This window comes from Monopterus albus, unplaced genomic scaffold, assembly GCF_001952655.1.
Source record: "Monopterus albus unplaced genomic scaffold, M_albus_1.0 scaffold119.1, whole genome shotgun sequence".
NCBI classification, from domain to species: Eukaryota; Metazoa; Chordata; class Actinopteri; order Synbranchiformes; family Synbranchidae; genus Monopterus; species Monopterus albus.
The window spans coordinates 577073-597700 of record NW_018127999.1 but is presented as its reverse complement, the minus strand read 5'-3'; the positions used below and the strand labels follow the sequence as shown (position 1 = coordinate 597700).

General features: G+C 41.0%; 1 long non-coding RNA gene across 2 annotated transcripts in view; it reads left to right on the top strand.

Moving 5' to 3' along the window:
- LOC109966797 (uncharacterized) overlaps positions 1-7461 on the top strand; it is a 54025-nt gene extending 46564 nt beyond the window's left edge. For both annotated transcript variants that reach the window (XR_002275828.1, XR_002275826.1), the window contains exons 3-4: positions 3141-3292; positions 7025-7461. This is a non-coding gene — a long non-coding RNA (uncharacterized LOC109966797). The remainder of the gene's footprint in view (positions 1-3140; positions 3293-7024) is intronic.
- The last annotated feature ends 13167 nt before the right edge of the window (positions 7462-20628 follow it).

The window sequence follows — 20628 nt, the reverse complement described above, 5'->3', positions numbered from 1 at the left end:
AATTCAAAAGCGGTGCAGGATGATAATGGCAAATTAGAGGTGAGACTTTGCATAGCTTGTGTGCAAGATTAGTTGATTCATTCTAGCCAGGAGCCAGTTGTAAGGGCCTCTTTATCCATATAAATGATGTCAATAACGTGACACTTCTGTTTAAAGCTAGAGTACAGGCTGAAGATGAGTGACAGCCAGTTTAGTTGTCTCAGGATGATGGAGTAATGATTACAGTTCACTTATGTCAGCATTATCACTGACTGCCATTAGGGTTATCACTCAGAGCTGGCGGCTGGGGAAATTGAGGGGAAAAAAAGAGAAAATGGCAGCAGGTGGTAGCTTCACACAAACTGGAGTTTTGTTCACAAGGTTTAAAAAACTGAATTTTAATTTCACTATCAACTCCTACAGGTTTTAGTAACTCAACTTGTTGATGAACAACTATTTTTTTAACACTTTACCCCAACCTTGACCTATGGCCAATTCAGAAGTTTCTTTTATTGTTTACCCTACAGCATTTCATCCTAAAAAAATCAATAGTGTAGCAAGTTCATAGTCAAACTCAACAGCTTCGAAGCATTGGCTGTTAAATGAACATTTAAGTTCAACACACACAGGTGACCCCACCTCTGCTAAACCACCACCAGCAGAGAAGCCAAATCCAGCCAAGACCTTCTGCTGGTCCAGAACTTCCTCACCCTGAACGTTTTCTGTTGCAAGGCATGTCCTCTGCAGTTTATCCTTTTGTAGCCAAAACACTGATGAATGCACTTGAGAAGCAGAGGGAGAGAAAACAACTATGCTGATTGCATGCCACATTTCAGTGGTTACATTTATGAATTTCTGCACAGTTTATCTTCCTTTCTCTCATCTGTCTGCACATGAGAGAAACACTTTTATTCACAGGAGCAGAGATTTTGTCTTTCTATACTGCTCGTTTTACTGCTGTTTGGTACTTCACTAAGGACATGGAACACGTAGTGAATTGAAGCTCTCAATTCAATTTTATTTTATTTGTATATCAACAAATCACAACAAAATTCGTCTCAGGACACTTTACAAAGTAAGGTTTAGACCTTACTGTTATAATTATAGAGGATAAAACCCAACAAATCCCCCTTGAGCAGCACTTGGCGACAGCAGGGAGGAAAAACTCCCTTTAACGGAAGAAACCTCCGACAGACCCCGGCTCTTGGTGGGCGGCCTTCTGCCTCAACCGGTTGGGGTGAGTTGATAGAGGAGAGAAAACAAAAGCAACAAGACACAGCAAAAAAAAAACAATCAAACACTGGCACTGTGTAATTGTGTGCATGAGTCCCATTGCCCTGCAACTCTGTCCAAAAACTGACAAGAGGAATCTGTTTCTGTTAGATTCCCAGTAGAAGATAAATCTCAGTTAATGGCTGCTCTGAAGTGCTGCTGATGAAAGGTTTTAATTGAGCATACAGGTCCCGACTCTGCACTACCCTGTACCTGCATTATCCCTGGCCCCAGAGGTGACAGCATTAAGTATCTCTATCTGTTTTCACCCTCTCACTGGTTTCATTTTCCGGCTGCTCTTCAGTGCTGCTGCTGCTGCTGCTGCAGGCGAGATCACTCACACTCCTTCAGGGCTTCATTTAGCTAACTTACAGCCTAAGCCACGCAAATCCATCCAGCTGGTGGTGAACAGCAACACAGGCAGCTGTCAACTACAAACTGGACTCCATCCTGTTGAATCCCAGAGCAGCAGCAGCGCCGATAGAAAGGGACTGTCACAGATAAATCGACCGGGGGGCACTGTGTCACTAAAAGCTGTCTTCTTCTGTATTCTCTCCATGGCAAAAGATAGAGGAGGAGGGAGGACGAAAAGTGGAGAGAGGAAGAGAAGATCGGGATATTTTTGCACAAGAGAAATGAGAAAAGTTCTCTGTCAAAATACCACAAAGAAAAGTAGGTGAACTAGCTGATTTGCACATTCATCTCTTTACAGCACCACACATCTCCTGTCTCCCTCTGATGCCTCTGTTAAATCCAGAGGTCAAACTATGACTTAAAGGCTGTTTCAGGATGATGACATGACACTGAAGTCAGTGAGACAGAGACATCAGTCAGGATACAAAGTTTTGGCTTTGGGGTAAGAACACACACGCACGTCCTCAGAGGTTCAGCCCTCGAGTGATACTTTATACTTCACTGTCTCTGAGCCAGAGCCTCATCCTTACTGGCATACAGACACATTCTCACACACATGCTAACACTTTTACTTTTTCACACTAGCCTTCCCTCACATCCAGTTTGTGTCCTCTGGGGCAAAGGAGTTTCTATACACCACCCTTAACTACCCCTGGATGAGCCTCTCAGGCTGTGGACAGCACTGACAAAGAGCCGGGAGTCACGGCAGGCCTGCTGGCTGGCAAAGCCACCTCATCACCAGCAGACTCACACAGCTGAAACTCTAGTTACTGTATCATCTAAAAGCCCTTCTCCTGTACCTACAACACTGCACCGTTGCCTGCACTGCTGTCGTAACCACAGGATCATTTAACCTCACAGGAGACTCCAGAAACTGATTAAAATGCACATACTGTTCATACAAATGAGTGTAAATTCTAAAACTAGTAAGAAAAGGCAAGAGCGAGGTACACTACAGATTTTGTTTTTGTCTATTGGTCTAGTTTTGGTAAAACAATATATGTAAGGACTACACTTCATACCTGTTAAGTTTTTAAAGAATTTACATGTGTTTCTGTGAGGAAATCTGGATTTGGAGAAATGAATTGGTCCTCTTTGATTTCCAGGAAGAGTATCCCAGCCCAGCCATCCAGCTTAACATCCAGCTGTTCCCATGGGGCAGTCAGTAGAAATTTGTAAATGTACTGATATAGATGTTTCCACCAGGGCACTACTAAAAAACAATGCACACTTTCATCAAACCTTTCCATTGTCAATAACATAATAAATAAAGAAAATCCCACTTAAGATGCTCCTCAGTCCCTAGGGATGTGCGAGGGGCTCTTCTGCAGCTCAGTTTCCACTGAAATGTATTTGGACATAAACCTGTTCAGACAGATCATTTGTGATGATGAGAAAGTGAGTTTGTGTGAAATGTAACAATATGCAGTCCATTTCAATCTTGATGACAAATGAATATTTATTTGTGTTTCTAGGAAGAGATGTGAGTGCAGCAGTGAGAGGACGGATACTACCCAAACATTGTCAGTGTTCTTCTGCTTTGTTTGTATTTGGCAGAGTGAAACATTTATCAGTGATCAACTGCTACTCTGACTGTTTGGTGTCTCACACACACAGCAACACACAGGTAGGCATATCAAATGACTGAACACATCAGTTCTGTCACACACTTAATGACAAACACAGCTCTCACTCTGACACACACACACACAGGTAGACACATGCCCACCGTTATCAGACACTGTGTTACGGCTACTGTGCAGAGAGACACTGAGGAATCATTTGATAGAGTTTCAGACAATGTGCAGTTGTCTGCTTCTCCATTCTTTTTCCATTACCAGGCAATATGCTTGCTCAACCTTGGCAGCAGCCAACAGCTTTTCTTTGGCAGACCGGCATTTGAGAGCAGGATTGCCTATCTCCTCTCTTTGCTCTGGCTTCCTGGAACAGCTTGATTGATATGGCTCTGTGTGTGTGAGCCTGTGTGTGTCTGCGCACATGTGCAACAGCAGAAGAGAGAATTGTTTGGTTCATCTGCCAAAAAGATTTTGTTTTCAGTCCTGTTTGCTTGTTTGCCCGTTAGTCTGGAGGATATCTCAGAAACTATTCAACACTGTGTCATTTTTCCATGACTTTTGGAAAGCAGCTCTGCCCATTGACCGTATATAAATATGGACGGCGCGTCACCACTTCCCTCTACTATGCAAAAGTGACGCCAAAATATTGTGAATACAGCAGCCATCTTGGCATTTTGCAACTTTAAGTATTCATCAGACCTTTGTTTACCAAGGTGTCTGAATCACTGCAGGTACTGAGCATGTTAACCACGCACTTCACCTTTCTGTGAAGTTTCACTTTTTTGTAAGAATGAATGCTGCTGTAACTGCACAAGTGTGTACCTTTCTTCTTAAATATTTATATAACACAATCAAAATATATATGAATTAATTACATTTTATTTTCAAGGCCATTTAGAAAGATAAAACATAATTTTTGCATGATGAAGTCAGGTCCTTTGAGCCCATTGCCCAGTAAGTGGTTTCAGTCCTGGACATGTTGTTGGTGTCCCATTTGGAACAAAGCCACCACAGCTCCAGTAATGGCAGAATGTGTTAATTGCTTAGGGAGACTTCAGCAGCAGCCTTGATGTTCCTTTGCTTGAGTGCAACATGCTTTTAGTTAACAACTTTACATCAAACTGCTCTCTTTTAGCTTTACACAGGGTTCTCTGGGAAGATTTAATCATGTTCCCCTGCTCTGGGATCTCCCTCCATATGCTACGTGTTAGTGAGGGCACTGTTCCACTGATTCTACTGCAGAGTATAAGATACGGTTTTGTTTAACTGCTGAATACAAATAGATTCTGTAGATGGTAGTAAAAAGTGTTTGTTTTTAAGTTGTACATGCAGTTTGATGGTTAATTTCATTGCATGGACATTAACAATGTCTTGCCTGACATTGTGGTTGGCTTCAGTAGCTTTTACTGTACAGTACTGATCTTTTCAGACATCTAATTGAATCACCCAGTGACCACTTGTCTGCTAAGAGTGAGGTTGTGGTCAGCTATAGATGTATAGATTACTAAAGTTAATCCACTGGAACATAATTTTTCAAAATGTGAGGTGCGCCTCCCGCGGGGAGCGCCAAAGGACTTAAGGGGAGGTGTGTTATGAGAAAAGGCAAACCAGAAGAAATAATAGTAAGCCTCAAACTTCAGCTAGGCTATGTGTGAGGCAAAATGGATTGATTCACCTACAGTGAGAGTAATTTAAATTGTAATTTAAACAATGATTTCTGTATGTTAAATATACAACCAGGAGACTGTTAGCTTAGCTTAGCACAAAGATGTGAAGACAGGCTCTGAGCAAAGGTGATTTGGTTTAGGATATTTTAGAATTTTCTTGAGGTCTCCACAAAGTATCTCATGCAGTGTGGTTGGATTGTTTTTAAGCATTATGCTGAAGGCCTCATGCTGACAGCTTATTGCATACCGTACAAGCACATGTTGTATTGGAAAAGCATTAAAATGTGGCAGATAAGTTGCATAGAGGATGAATATAGGGAGAGCTGAGTACAGACACAGCATTCTTTTAACCTGCACGGCCATCAGAGGCTGTATGATGCTGCAGATGAGTCTTAACAACACTCATAAATTATTCAGAGGACATGATCCACACACTGACCTTTTCCTTTCCCTCATTCTCACCTCTCTCTCCCTCTGTTTCTCCTAATCACACATTCACTCTGCCTTGCTCACTCATTAATTTTCTAGTTTTATCACGCTGTCTCAGTCTCTCTCACACACTGACTTGTCTCACTTTTGTTCTCTCACTTCCTCTCTCTTGAACTCATCTCCACCTCTTTGCTCCAGCACCCACACCCTTTACTTCCTCTAGACTTTCATATCCTTCCCTTCTGTTTTCCACTTCTTTCTTTTTTGCCTCATTTCAGTCCGTCACTGTTAGCCACAGCACAGCTACTCAGCTACGGTGGTGACCCTAACAACTTTTTGTCTCAGAGAGACCTCAGAAGAGTAAAAGGCTGAAGCTGCCCTCCTGATCTCTCCCTCTTTCTCTTTCTCTCTGGGGCCAGTTTATCTCCTCACCACAGCTGTGTGGCAGGCTACTGGAGACAGGGTGTGGAATGATTCTCATCACCAAGGCTGCAAAACCAGAGCATACGCTGCAGCTTCAGTTACATCTTTAACAACAGAATTACAAGTGTTCAGTGCATGAATGAACAAATCTAACACAAAGTGCTAAAGCTGAAGTGAAGGTGCTAAATCATTAGTATTATTGGCCAAATTGTTAGTTTTAGCATTGGTGCTCCCCTCACCAGTGACTTATATTAGCTTTTGTGGTGCTTTCCAGACTGATGTAGAGTACATTACCTCCTAGTTAAAAATTTACTGAAATAGCATCACAGTTTATACCGCAAGGCCACAGTGTTGGTGTGAAAAGTGATGCAAATGCTTGCTGATGTGCATTTGAACAGTTGTATAATGAAGAATAATCTAGTGTTTCTTTACAGAGGCCTATGTCACAACTTTTTGACAGGATGAAATCTTACAAAAGATGATGATGTGGTATGCGAATTCAAACAGCGTCTTGAGCAAAGATTTGTGGTTTATGAATCAGGTTGAGGAAAAAAGTGCTGGTGTTTTTAGTGAGTTGTCAGATCAGTCAGAGGGTGAGCTGTCACACTCACTCATTGTATGTAGTTTGCGTACTAGTTAACGGTCAGTGTTTATTCATTCAGTGCATTAGCTGTTGGGGCGAATAGTCATGGACTGCACAGTAGTCCAGTCACTAAATAAGCAAAATATTCACTTCATGCCACACTCCTTCACTGGGATTGTTTAAAGTGTTTCTACATAGAGTTCAGTTACTTAAGTTCAGGCACATTTACAACCACAAATATCAATGTTCAGTCATTAAGTCAAACAGCAAATCCACATTGTTGCTACAGTAATTGTGTAGTCTGCTCCTGTCAGTCTTTATCTAATAGACTATCACTCATGCATGCACACACACAGGCATGCTCCTGTGCATGCATATACCCTGGACCGGATGTGTGTATCTAAATGTGCATAATCAGATGTACCCATGTACTTTCTGTCTGGCTCACCCAGGCAGGATTGACAACATCTGTTCATATGTGTAAGAGAAAAAAAATGTGTTCACCTGCTCATTTTCCAGTTGTGCATTGTTTGTGTGTGCTTGTGTGAAAGTGCAGCAGGTTGAAAGACAGATTTAGAGATGTAGAGAATGAGGGATAAAGAGAAAAGGGTAAGAAGCAAAAATGATTTGTGTGCAGGGTTGAGGTTGATAATAATTGTGCTCTTATCTGTGCCCCACAGCGTTGCCATCCTCAAAAAGAGCAGCACACGAGGCAGCCAGCTGCTCCGGCGTCCCTGTGATGGAGCGAAATTTACGACCGCCGTCACTGGGATTGTGTTTCTACAGGTCCGAGCACTCTGTTGTTCACCCGCTTCAATCCATGGATTGTCAACACTAGGCTCCATTGCCCTGATACACACAAACATAAACACTTGATCCTAAGAGCCATCAGCAGCTCCTCCTGTCTGTAGGGTTTTTGAAAAAAATAATTGTTGGTTTTCAAAAGCAGTTGGTTGAAGCACAACAGACAGAGACACCCAAAACACTAAAACATAATATATACACATTGTGTTACAGACTGATATAATTAAAAGTAATCAACCCATAGCAGGGAATAATCACATAAATGATGAATATTAATCATCTGGTTTATTGACGATATTACGTTTTGATGGCCAGAACAATCAAAATACTATTATACATATTGTGACAGGTGGAGAGAAGTTGCATTATTTACTCACAAACCATGTTCAGGCAAAGCTGTGGCAGATGGTGCACTTGTGACACAGTATAGTTAACAACAAAAATTATAAGTTAACATGAAAAATATTTAGATTTATAATCTAGTTGTAGTGGGTATGTTTTCCTGTCGCCAGGGATTAAAAGCCACCTGGGGTGATAGTGAGTCTTCTTGTATGATGAATGTTCTACTGCTACAGTTTTTCGTCAGCAGGGTGTCTGAAATACACACAGACACTTTTTAAACAAAAAAGAGACATCTGAGAGGAGCAGTTCAGTTTCTGGAAACCACTGGCAAAAGTAGCTTTCCACAGTGTTTTGGTTGGTATTTACTTAAACGCATAAAAGAAAAACTCGCTCAAGCATTTATTAACTTCTTTGCTGAAGTATGTTCAAAGAAATATAGTGTTACCACAGTCACCAAAATCTTGTGAAAGCTTTTTTTTTCTTTTTTTATATTTTTGTGGTAGTTTTTAGGGGAGATTACCATGTGGAACATGGCCTGGACGACCTGGGAGCTGTTGTTCGGCTGCAGGTTCAAACACCCACAGACAGGGCGAAAAAAAACAGACATTATTAACAACAAACCTGTCGACAAGATTTACGGCCCACTGCTTGTTGTTGTTGTTTGGAGTTAAGGTTGAAACTTGTGGACTGTGACCTGTGTGCACTTTAGACACAGAGTTATTTCTCTATTAAAAATTGGACCAATCAGAGCTTAGTCAGTGGCATTAAGAATGGTGACGTACTGTAGTTAGCTGCCTAGCTAGGTTTATGAAAATGAACGACAAAAAAATGACAGCAAGTGTGGATGAGATTGACAGCTCAGTTTATAGAAATAACCCCTATATAGACAGATTTCTTTAATCAGTGTGAAACAGATGTTAAGGTAACTGCTCCTGCACAATGTCTGGCTGAACGAATGAAGTGAAACAAAATGGCAGTAATATCTAATTTTCAGGCTGAGAGTGTGTACTGCCTAGTATTACATGTCAGTATTCTGACTGTAGTAGACTTGCTTCATATGAATCCTGATGTTAAACTTCACTCTAACTCTCCCTCTTTCTGGCTTTCCTTTTCTTCTCGCTGTGTGTCTGTCGGTGCCTTCAGACTGCCCACAAAAGATCCTGTTTGTTGTCCCCTATTTGTTGTGAGACATCTTTGTTTAAAAGTGGTGTTTTCATCAAGGCTGTACAAAAGACTCCTTTACAATGTGGTCAGTGGAAAAAAGATGGAGATTTAAAGGGGAAAGTAAGGGAATGTGTAAAGAAGAAACAGACAGAGGTGAAAAAAGGGGTGCAGGAAAAAGTGAGAGGAAAGAAGAGAGGGAAAACAAAGCTAGCAGTGGAATTGGAGACCTGTGGCGCTCAGTGGAGAAATGCTTTCTATTATCTTTGGTGTCAGTCTGAACAAAGGGGCAAAGAGAACAGGCTGGCTCCGGACCCCAGGGTGATTTAAAACACAGCTGGATTCAGAGTCTGCAGATCAGTGACCACACAGAAGAAACGGGGACTGGGACATGCTTTTCCTTTTTTAATTTACATAGGCAGTAGTTTCTGTATTTTGATTTCTCTTCTGAGGTCGCATCCAAGCAAGTCTGATGGATCTACCAGGACCATGGTGGATTCCCCTTTTTGAGCAAGTTTGCAGAATATTTCTGTCTCTTGACAAATAATAACAGAACTCCATCCTTTTAATCTACAGTTCAGTGGTCGAATATTGCAAAACCACCTTGAATTTAGCTGTTGATAGGTGTGTGCGCGCAGGTGTTGTGTGTTCTCTATACAGCACAGATTTTGATTGTGAAAGAGTCACTAGCTTAATTCATTGTGTGTTTGAATTATGACACTGTACATTAAGTGGACTGACTGTCTCATGTTCCACCCTCTGTAAAGTTACCTTAATTTATCAGTCATTAAGATGTATGGAACACCATTACTGATACACAAATGAAATGTAGTATAGTTTTATACATGAGAAAATTCAAATGGCACAGGTGGTGCCAAAATGTGCCATTTTAGCACCTCGCCTGGACTTCATGTACTAAAACCTCTATAATTTTGTCCTGCTTGACTATTTTAGAATAATATTTGGTCCTGGTGATGATCACATGTTGTACTTTGGATTCATAGAGGTTTAGAGCTGAAGCTGGATCAATACAAGGGAATACTCAGAATGAATATGCTTTTTTTTTTTTAGGCGGACCTGAAAAATCTAATTTGTGCTGTGTGCCATCTTCATTTACTCTTCAACAACAAAACATAGAATGATATTTACACCTCCTGACAAATCTCACAGGTGTCCCCTTTCTTTTGACACCAAGAGTAATCAAATACACCTTGTGGTTGCGGAGACATACACATTTCATTTTGGGTATGTGTTTTTTGAGGAAAATCCCCAAAACAGGCTTAGGGTTTAAAGAGTTAAGAAAATTATACTTCCACTCATATAAACAAACAGAGTAAAGTTTCCTCTCTAGCAATCAACAGAGGAAATCTTTCAAATGTCCTCAAGTGAGTTTGCCTTTCCCAGATCTTTGAACCAGCCTGTCCAATCAATGATGGGAGTCTTAATACACCACAATGGTCTATGGATTAGTGAAGGTATTTAAACATTGGCTTTAATTAGAGCTGCTCCTTTTAAAGTGTGGAGGTGTGACTGCAGATAGGGAAAAAGGTGAAAGGAAGTATTGTGGTAATGAATCAAAGTTACTTTGTGAAGGTCTGATCATTCAGTAGGCTGGAAGAACAGGACACGCTGCTCTTTGCCCCCTCACCCCTGAAATATATACTTGCCTTGGTGCCCCAGAAATTAATGAACCAGGTCATTCAAAGCCATCTTTTGATCTCCGTGAAAGCCTTCAGTCATAATTGTGTGATTAGAGAACAAGGATAATCAGGATAATCACCTTTATTGGCCAAGTATGTTACACACAAGGAATTTGCTTCCAGTACAGAACCGAGGCAGCCATCTGCGGCGCCAACTCAACCAATGGCTCTAACCATCGGGGGCAACTGGGGGGTTCAGTGTCTTGCCCAAGGACACTTCGACATGTAGACTACATGTGGAGGCACCAAGATTCAAACCTTCAACCTTCTGGTTGGGAGACGACTGCTCTACCCACTGCACCACTATCACCTTCCCCACAAGACTGTCCTCACACAAAAAAAAGACAGCATTGGCCATTTTCCTGACAAGTGAATGATCTCCTATGGTCATGCAAGTAATGACTGTCCTTTTGCAGCAATGCTAAAAGTAGCGCCATGTTGATATCTTTCTGCAAAATCTCTTAGCAAGCTGGTCAGGATGGATGTTTGCTGACTGACCCCACAGACCCCTTGAAAGCATGACCTTAATCTTTCCCTGAACTTAAACATACTTTAACCATAGAGGTGGTAGACAAGAGCTTTGATAACCTAGAATAGTTACTTTAACCCTATGTGTCTGAACCCATACGTACACTAGTTTCTAAGTTTCTGTCCGAACCCTCGGGTACCTAGAGGCCCCATCAGGCTCAGTTCAGGTATCCACCCTTCATTGCCATTTGTCCAAACACGGCACACTAAGATGTAATGTATATTCAGGCTAAGTGAAACAAAGATAATATTCTTGTTTTTCTCACATGGCTATGAGAGCAATGATTTGTGCAGCATCAGATGTTCAGTCTTTATAGCTGTTGAATAGAGGAGAAATTCCTCTAGCTTTCTTTGCCTGTTGTGGTCACTGACTCTGACTTAGATGCCTTGCCTAAACATGGCAGTGAGCTCTTCCCTTCCAAGTACCACAGGGCCACAGGCAGGTACACCCCAACGGCAGCGTATCGATCTCATCGTCAGCCCAGCCCTTCCCCTGCTGGCCTGTCTGGCTTCATTTAAATGAAGCATCTACATTTAATCTTAATTAGATATTGAAGTCTCTTAATTAAAACATTATCTCTGGCGAAACACAGCTGGCCAGTCTGACGAGTTAATCGATGAGGATGAGAGAATGCTGTCTGCTGAAAGACATCAGGAGAAGGCACCAGAACGCAAACTCCAGGCTAAAGTGTGTCAGGTTAAAATGTTTAAGAGGATTTAGGTCATGTGCTGTTTTTTTAAATTTATCAATTTTTTTTATTCAGCACTATTAATAATCTTTAAAGCCTCTTATTGTTTCATCACTGTTTCATCTCTGGGGTAGGAGTCTGAGTCACGCCAGGTTTTTGATTTACAGTCGAGATCAAGTGTCAAGTCTGTAATGTTTGCAACTTAACATGTATATTCAAAGAGTATTTTCTTCTTTTGGATTTTATCCAGAGTAATATAATATTGGAGTATCAAAATCAGAGTACTAATCGAGACTAATAATGGTTTTAAATAGGTTAATACTGTGTTCCCCTGGGCTAGCACAGACCAGCATTTCCTTTGTTACTATATGTGAACTAACCTGGCTTTCGGGGGATCTCACTTTCTTTTGCAGTCTTTTGTGGTCAGAGTAAATGACAGATACAACATTTATTAAAGCATGTGATTTAGCTTTTTTTTAATCATTAGCTCTATTGATAAGCATATGAATAATAAGAATAGAACGACAGATGAAAAATAACTGGCGGTTTGAGTACTTCAGCACCACCGACGTATGGAGAGCAGTGAGATGGGGGAGACCCTTTTACTACTGTATGTGCACTCTCCTGTGTGAATATATACACCTTTGTATTCCTGAGTGTTATGGTTCATACATTAATTACCTTTTTTTTCCTGTTTTATAAATGTGAGAAGGAAAACCAAGTCCCTTGCATGTGCCCGACATTTATTCTGGCTTTAACTAACATGAATCATGCACGACTCTGAATCGAGTCTGGAGTCAGTTAGGGATGAGTTGTGTGAGTCAGAAGTCTACTCATGTGGAACTCGAGAACAACTGGAGTCGCCAACTGTTGTAGTCACTGTGTTGAATTCACAGTCTTCTTGTTAATAAACAGACTTAGGTTTACAGTCCATGTTTCTCACTAAGAGGTACTGTTGGCATCCTGTGGCATTCAAATCTAACACAACACACACTTAACATCACCCCTTACATTATAGCCCTCATTTCATTTATTAAACACAGTCGGTCTATGAGGTGAATCCCAGGTTAATTTCAAGCTAGACCTCTTCTTGTTTGTGTTTTGTGGCTTGGGTTCTTGACAAATTTTCATCTTGCTCTTTGCATTTGTCAAGAGTCATGCTTTTTTTTCTGCAGAAGCAAACAAAGTATTATTCAGTGCATTAGAGCTCTACTCTTTCAGTTTATTGCTTACTTATCACGTTCTTATTTGATTACTTGTTTTGTGCCTTATAACAGTAACTGTGATGTAACGCGGTTAATCAGTGTATAAACTGTCGTCTCTCAAAATATATGCGATAAACGGGTTTGTGTTTTCTCGCACGGCTGTTGTTTCCTTAATAACATGGACTACAAACCATTGTCCAACTATTGCTATGACCAGTCTAACAAAGATGGCTGTGTTACACATCAGTACCTTTCAAAACAAGACACACATGAAGAACACATTAAGGAGGCCTACCACAGGAAAGACACCCTCCACATAAGCAACCAATCAACTCAAATTGAACCGCGGTTGCAATCTGTCTTTTATTCTTTGAAGCAATCGCTGTCAATCCCAGACCAATTCAACAGGTGGACTCGCAGGGAAACTCATTTAATCACATTCTCCTTTCATCTTCCGTTCCCTGCAACAGCTGCAATCATCAGTCGTTATACCGAGCAATTGAGACCAGGAAACATCGGTGGCTGCTGTCAGAGAGCATCCACTTAAATCAAAACATACTGGGCCTATCACTTGTTTTCACATCGGTTCCAGCATTCCCTTTTGTTCAGGTTTTGTGTGAACACCTGACACCAACTGGTAATTAGTACTCATATTAGCGAAGTAAAGTGTCTTGCTGGCTACTTTTGTCGCACAACTCTCAGACTGTATCATCAATTATCAAGCACCCTGTTTTTCAGGACCTTTAAGTCAGTGTGATTAAAATCTCTTTGCCCAGGAACCTGGGTGGAAGAATCACCAGTCTACATGTGTTTATTTCAGTAGAGAGAAGAGAGTTGTGGCAAGACGTAAAAACTGTAGAACATAACTCTATGCAAAGGAATTTGTTCTGTAAGAAAAATGATCCCTGGATTACAAAATGCTAAGTATTCAGCTCCTGATATTTCAGAATTCCAATAAATACTTAAATGTTTGATCTTGGATCTCTGCTTCAGATGCTTTTGGTGAAAGCCACTGTGTTGATACATAGACACGGTGCATCTTCTGACTCATCTTGATGAGCTGTCACCGTTGAAATGATGTAAACAGCATCTGCAAAGCAAGTGTAGGCGTTGGACCTGACAGTGTTTGCAACTCACATTTCTTTCTTTCTCTTTTTGTTGGTTTGTTTTGTTAATGTGTGTGGTTCAGTGCTTGGCATTCAGCTTTGCTGCTGTACCTTTTTGTTTTTGTTTTTGTTATTGTGACTTAATAGGTACTCCGCAAAATGTATACAAGCCCAAAAGCCAGGAACATCCTTGACAGCTAGAAATTTGATGATTTAGGTGTTTAAATAGTGGTGGCAAGTAATTATATCTCATACTGAGTTACCTGCTTACAAGTAGTTCTGATACTTTAAGTATATTTTGATTAATAATCTCGTACGCTCACTTATCAATTGAGTGCACGACTTTACCTGTAGGAGTATTTCTACCCTGTTGTATTTCTTGTAGAAGGTCTGAGCTCTTCCATCTCTGCCCACTAGATACAGACACACTCAAAATGTGCTGTTATATTGCTGCAATGAAAGCTCTTCTGATTCCATTCTCTGTTCACTTTTTGGCCTTTGTATGCCTTTTTGTAACCACCTGGTAATAAAGGTGCAGATTGTTTTGCCCTGTCTTCTGTCTGTCCATATGGCAGGAATCTTCCTAGAAGCACTCATCTCTGATGTGATAGTCCCTCCGTGTCTCCAGGGCGCTGCTCAGGTGCCACTCTTCTTCTTTCATTTCCCTGATATGTTCCAGATTTCAGGAAAATTACCACCCATTGTACTGACAGCAGTTTGCTTGGCATGACTGCTCCCTGATGTTGCCTGTGTTTTGAACAGAAATCTGTGTGTACTGAGGACGACAGTAAAGATGGGTTTTTGAGCTCGTGCTCTTCAGTTGTAATTGCTGGTTTGATAAAGAGCTGCGCCATTGATCTCCCCTCCGCTTGAACGTAAAATGATGCTGAGTGATTTATAAAGATCTGCACAGCAAAAAAAGAAGAAGAAAAACAAAAACCTTCAAAAGTCTTCTGCTGTTTCTAATATTTCAAATTTTATTTTACTCTCTTAGTGTCTGTATTGTCAGCTTTAAAAGTCAAATTAGCATTAAGAACATTTTCATTATGAAAGTGAAACTTTTTTATTTATTTAAATGTAACTACAATGAAGTTCGGCAAATATGTAAACATGTGTACAATATTATAAACACATTCTGGGCATTGACCTCATTAATCTGAAATATTCATATCTTTATATGCACATTACAGTTTTTTAGTTTAATATACACACACTGTTGTGCATTACAGAGATACAAAGAAATTTATTCAAGACCCGTTCTAAAAAACTTTAGATGCACCTTTAAAGGCAATAAAAGGCAACTCTAGCAGGAAAAACCGAGCCCGTCTTGGCTCGGTGTGTACTACGATCCTGACTTTGCTGCCAGGTGGTTGAAAGCCCATTAGTCTCCCTGTCTGCTCTGCTCTGCCAGCTTCGGGCTCAACAAGCGCTACAGACAGAATAAATTATGATCCACCCACAGGCTATCTGCCTTCTCTGACCCTGATGCTCCTATTTGCACTAGCCGTGCACTCTGGGCAAATTGCATTTCTCCTTCAAATATTTACCTTTATTAATGTTGTGCAGCATAGTAATTAATCTCCTCAACAAAGGTACCATCTGCCTGACCCAAAAATGGAATTATGCTTTCCCATCCTGTGATTAAGATGAATATCACATATAGAGTGGAAAACAGCTTCAACAGAGGAAAAACAGAGAAAATGCTTGTTGAGAGATGAGCCAGCGCTCCGTGCCTGTCCTTCCACGTCTCCGCTCCCTCCCTCTCTTATTTTTATCCTGTTTTTCATTCCCCCCTCTGACCTGCTACCCGAACACACCTCTGCACCGCAGTGTTACAGCATGTGGGGACAGATGAACTTGTGGTAATGAAAATGAATGTTCCCGCTTGGAGCCTGATAGAGTTCCATCATGAGGTTTATTTGTCAGGTGCAGGACACCAGGCTCTGGGACGAGTTTGACTCCGCAGGCCTGCTGGGGTGAGAAGTCCAGCACCGGCTAATCTAGCACAGCGGCTCTGCCCCGACTGGGACCTCCTCAAGAACACTGAAACCGCTCTCTTTTGTTTCTTTGTCTCTCTCCCTCTCTGCTTCTCTGCGTCTCTGCAAAAGTCCTTGTCAGATTTAAGTCTCTTGCCGTTGCGGTGTCTGTTTTCTTTATCTATTCTGTCTTGATGTTCATTTCTGCTTTTCAAACTCCAGCCCATCATTAAGTCAGAGGGAAAAGAGAATAGTTCAGACTGCACAGCTTCGTTCATCCAGGCTTATAATGCATCTCAGTTTGCTGATGGAGTTCTGATAAACATTTGGTGACCTTCTGGCATTTTGTAAGTTACTGTACACTGATTGGTCCCATGGCCTCAGTACTGTGTGTCAATATATGATCACCAATACTGTTGATCATATTTTGATCATATCTTCTATCAAACTGTAACTGGGTAAAACAGATTAGTGGTATATGAAAGCAATTTCTAGGAGATAAGGTTGTCAAAAATTTTCTTTCATTTTGTTGTCAGTGTCCTTGTTTTAAAAGTGAAACATTTCTATCAGGCTTTCAGTAGATTCTAGAAATCTAAACGTAAGAAAGAAGAAAAAGCTTAAACAGGAAAATCTGTTGTACTGTTTATGTAGCCAACTGTAGGCAGGTGTGATGAACATGTTGTACATGGCATGAGGTGGAATAATGAAGAGAAAATAGAGCACATAAATCTTCTGTTTATAAACAGAAGAACAGAATAAATTGAACAATTAATAAATCTCCAAATTATATGTAAGCTGATTTTTCATTCCTGATGTTCCTCAGCGACACTGTCAGGGAGCACTGATAGCTGTGTGCTTTTGGTGAGCGCTGTGTATCGACGCACACTGTGCGACATCCTCGGTTTGAATCTGGTTGCGGACATACGTGTCACAGGTCTCCCACTCTCCTTGTTTCCTGTCTGCCCTTGAACCATAGAGGCAAAAGAATTTAAATAAATAATTTTAAAATGACCAAAATTTAAAACTTCTCTAAACATTAAACATTCTAGTTGCACTGAAGACTTAATTTTTAATCAGTTAATGGCTTTTCTAGTGTGAAGACACTGTGTACTCTCAACCTGCTTAGAATTACCATGGGATAATGCCAAGGAATGTTTGCTCTCTTCTTTAAAATCCAGTCTAACGCTGCATGACTATCCTTTTTTCTCATATTTCCATCTTTTTTTGAGTTAAAGCATTCACACAATACTTTGAATAGTCCTCAAGTCAAACAGTGTCTTCACAGTCAGTTTTTAAATGAGGACATCTCTTTGTTGTACATGCAGTCAGGCATGAAAGGGTGGAGGCCGGGGGTGAAGGGAAGAAATGGGTCGTGCTGTTTGTTGCCATTTTTGCCACCTCCCTCTGCCACTGCCTCTTTTTCTCCTACTTCAGCTCTTCTCGTTCCACTTGTGCCATTTCTCTCCTTAGTTATTGTGCATTTGGCAACTAAAAATGGTCTTTCTACTGCCTCCACTTCCTTCCATGCCTTGTTTCACCCTGGCATTCAGACAGCTGAGGAGATTCTGCACGAGCTGTTGTTATAGCTGTTGATCTAATAAAGAGCCTTCAGAATGGAGGTGGAAACATTAACGTCCACAAATATAATAAAAGCCCCCGAAGGTATTGAACAGAGGCACCTTATTTTATTTCTGAACAGAATTCACACTTTACAGATACGTAAATGTGGCACCAAGTTTAAACCCACAGGTAATGATGTAAACCAATTAGTTATATGTAGAACAGTTGAGGCACAGTGTGGCTATAATTATCTCTCTGCAAACACACACATCTTGATGCTGATCATATGCACAGAACTCCTTTAATCAATTACATTTAGTAGAGTGGTACAATACCACTTTACCCTGAGTGAGATTCTAGACACACACATGCACACACTGTGGTCTCATCATGCATTGGCCACACCAAGGGGAAACTTTGAACATTTACTGGAGTTGCACATGCAAGAGTTGGTGCCTTATTGCTGGAAGCCCACCAACCCGTGTGACTGAGTGACTCGAGCACCTCATCAGATCTCTAAAGCCTCGTCAATAATTGAGTGCTCAGAAATCATTCATAAGGCGCTTGTGTACATGAACAGCAGCACGAGCCACACTGCACTACTCTGAGGGTGCTCTCTGCTCCTGCTATCTTTTAAAAAAATGTTTTTATTTGTTTTTATGCATCCTGTCACTTAGTAAAACTTCATGCTCAGCAGCTGACCTGGGTTTGAACCCAGCTGTGATGGAAAGGTTGCTGGGCAAGCTAGAGAAGGTTGTCTTGCATGTGCGCATGTATTTAACGTGAGGAAAAATGTGTGCATAAGAATTACTGTACAAGGCTCATACAGAACAATTCCTATACTCTGTGTGCATGTGTTTGTGTAGATTTGTATCTGTGTGCATATGCTATAAGTGTAATGGCAGACGTGTGTGTGTGTGTGTGTAGTTTTACTGTGGGTGGTGGACAGGCATAAAAGAAGTGATGGGTGAAAATGGTGCATAAAATAAGAATTTAAAGTGTAGAAAAATGAAGTCCTACCCAGTGGGCCTGGGTAGAACACACAGGAGGCAGGACAAGCTGTGGTGACATAGCCAGTTTGTAATTTGGCCATAAACAACTGTCTTTTTTGTTGTTCCTTGAATTTGTTTGATGATCCCAGAGTCCACCCTTAATGAAGGAAGTTCCCAGATCTCACTGTGTCTGTAGTTAGATATTTTTGTTGGTGTCTTCATTGTAAATGACAATTCTTCTTCACCATCAGATGTTTGTATTCTTCCGGTTTTGCGCCAGTCACATGATAAAACATCACCAGCATCCACTAACTTGGTGTGAGTACTCCAGAACAAGCTGCTGTATTCGGCAGAGTAAAGTCTGCTTAATGCCTGCGTCATCTGATACGTTTGCATTCTCACATACAGCTCCTCTGGGTAATGTCTAGAGAATTCCCAAGTGTCAGTACATGTATGAAAAGTTCTGAAAAAAGAAGAGAGAGGTTGCCAGCGATATCAAGTCAGAATTGTTTGAGTGTTATGGGGACATAAATATGTTTACACAGTCACACCATGGGGACTCGCTTTCTCTTTGGTGTCTCCAGGAAACGAATGTGCGTCAATGTAAAGTCATCTGGTGAAGTGATGGAAGCACAACTCTGTGTGTGTGTGTGTGTGTGTGTGTGTGTGTGTGAGTGACAGAGTACAGTGAGAGAGGAAGAGCGCGTCTGTTCAGAGTGAGCTGGGTCTCACACTTGGGTGCATCCAGCTGTGATGGTAATAGGGATGGGCAGAAATTTGAGGCAGATGCCACTAATGATTCTCTCAAACTGGGATGGATGGTGACCCCAGTACATCTGTCTCTCTCTTTCTCTAACACTCATTTGTTTTTAATTTACTCATTTTACTCTCTGCCAGACTTTCTCATTCCTCTTTTCTTTCTCTTTCTCCATAGTCCTTTTCTTCTCTGCTGTCATTTCCCTTTCGGTATCTTCTCATCTCAGTTTTGTATCTCCATCTCTCTTCCCATCTCTGTCTCCTTTTCTCTCCTCATCACCTTCCTCACTCTACTTCTTCTCTGGCTGTTCACTTCTTTTTGTTTTGTGTCTCACCTTCCTGTTTTACCTTTTTCTTTACAACCATCAGTGTTTCTTTTAACCAGTTTCCCCTCTGCACCTTCCTCTGTTGTTCCTTTCTCTTTGCTTTTCTATCCATCTGCCCTTCTGTTCATTAATCTTGACTGATTCTGCCATTATCTCTCTCAGCCACTTAATTTCCTTTAATTGTTTTTGTGAATAGAAACAAAAGGCACAACACAACAGGGAATACAGATACAATATGATGAGACTAGTAGTATTATTTATAACATCAGTGGTTGAAGTACAGAAAGATGCAATACAGGATACTTCACCCCAGGATTTTTGGACAGTAGGTAACAAAACTTGTCACTTGTGTGCTTGTGTGTGTGTGTGTGTTCTTCAGGGACACTTTAGTGAGGCATAATTTCTAACCAGACTGCCATGTTTGCTGGAGCATGGCATCAATTGGCTGCTTTTTTGTGAAAACAGGAATATGTTCTCAATACCAGTATTTTCTTACACACACAATTTGAATAGTGTGTCTACTTTACTGCCTGACAGTCTGTCATTTTGGCGAGATTGTTGAAGTCCACATCTGGAAAAACTCTTCCTCTTCTTCCTCTCATCTGAAGTAAAGTGCATTAATCAGTGCAGATTCCATAAGTACCGTTGGTACCAAAGATGTTCACTGTGCAGCACTAAAAGGAGAAAAGAAGCTCTGATGTTATCTTACTTATTTCTAAATGCCAGCACATAAAATGAGAGAAAATGTGTGAGAAAAAGGGGATATCTGACTTGACCACTCTGTTGGGTTTGAGCGATGCACCTGAATCAACTTTTGAAAAATGCATAAAAATAGATTTGTTTGTGCCAATCAATGCTGTTTGAGAATGTGTCGGAGCAGAGCAGGACTGGGGTGAATCAATCTGTCGAGCTGCGTGGGACACAGGATCAAGCTGTGTGCTCACACTAACAGATAAATGCCGTTACCTCCAGCAGGAGTTCGACTCACCCAAACTCCAAATAAACCTCATTGGCAACAACAGTGTGCCGCTGCAGCTCCATCTGAATGACAGAACATTAACATGATGACACGAGGAATACAAAGCAACGAGAAAGGCAGTTACAAAAGAAAAAAGGGATGTAGCTTGTCTGATGTTGTG